Source organism: Lycium barbarum, chromosome 2, assembly GCF_019175385.1.
Source record: "Lycium barbarum isolate Lr01 chromosome 2, ASM1917538v2, whole genome shotgun sequence".
NCBI lineage: Eukaryota > Viridiplantae > Streptophyta > Magnoliopsida > Solanales > Solanaceae > Lycium > Lycium barbarum.
The window spans coordinates 25,264,001-25,265,167 of NC_083338.1; the positions used below are offsets into that span (position 1 = coordinate 25,264,001).

Consider the following 1,167-nt stretch of genomic DNA (forward strand, 5'->3'; position numbering starts at 1 on the left):
GATGATGAGAATATTTTCGCTGATCTTGTTCCGGAGGAGGACTATGCATCTGCTATTGTTCAGCCTCGAGTTGGAGCTACTACTGTGAAAATTGACTCCTCTCTATACCAGTTGTTGAAGCTTGAGGGATACTTTCGGAACTCTACCGAGAATGACCCTTGCAGAATTTTGTGGATGCGTGTGCTAATCACATCCAGAACAACGTTCCACAAGATGCTATTCGGTTGAGGTTATTCAAATATTCCTTAACTGGAGAGGCAAGAACATGTTTTGAGAAGCTTCCCCGAAATTCGATTAATTCATGGGCAGAGATGATGACCGCTTTTCTCACAAAATGGTACCCCCTAGCAAGAAGGCTGAAATTCGTGACAAGATCTATGAATTTAAGCAGCGACCGGGGGAACAACTATATGAAGCCTGGGAGAGATTCAAGGAGTATTTGCAGAAGAGCCCAACTCATGGTTTTCCGGATCACATACTAATGGAGAAGTTCTACCGAGGGCTAGATCCAGTGACACAGTCAGTTGCTAATAATGCAGCTGATGGTTGTTTCATGAACAAATCTTATCGACGGGTGACCAACATACTTAACAAGCCGACGACTCATAATCAGGCTTGGCACTCAAACAATGCTGATGTGGTACTGTTTGGTAGTGCTATGATCCAGAATATAGTAAAGGAGAATCAAGATACCCAGCAAACATTAGCAGAACTTGCAACAAATATTTCCTTGCTAACGAAGAAGTTTGATGAGTCCCAGATCAAGAAGGTAAATGTTTGTGAAGATGATACAGTTTTACCAAAAGGGATGTACCATACTCAGGATGGTCCGTTCCATGATGGGCCCCCTATGCAGGTTGAAGATGCTAATTATGTTAATAACTCTCAAGGGGGGTTACCAAAGACAAAACTACCAAGATGGTTATCAGAGTCAGAATCAATGGATACCTCTGCAAGATCAAGGTGCTTCTAACAACTCTGGTAACTACAACAATAATTATGGTGGTGCGAACCAAGGGAGCTACCATAACAGTAATAATTTTGGGAACAAGAGTTCCAATCCTTATATACCACCGAAAGGGCAGTCAACAGGGCAAGGTAGTTCGAAGGTTGAATCAATGCTTGAGAAGATTCTGGCCAATCAGTCTAAGTCTGAGAGGACTTTAT

The 1,167-nt window shown here is 42.4% G+C and overlaps 1 non-coding gene across 1 annotated transcript; it reads right to left on the bottom strand.

Annotated features, from left to right (window-relative positions):
• Window positions 1-359: 359 nt before the first annotated feature.
• Window positions 360-465, bottom strand: LOC132629575 (small nucleolar RNA R71). Its single transcript, XR_009578343.1, has one exon. It is a non-coding gene; the product is annotated as a small nucleolar RNA R71 (small nucleolar RNA).
• Window positions 466-1,167: the final 702 nt, after the last annotated feature.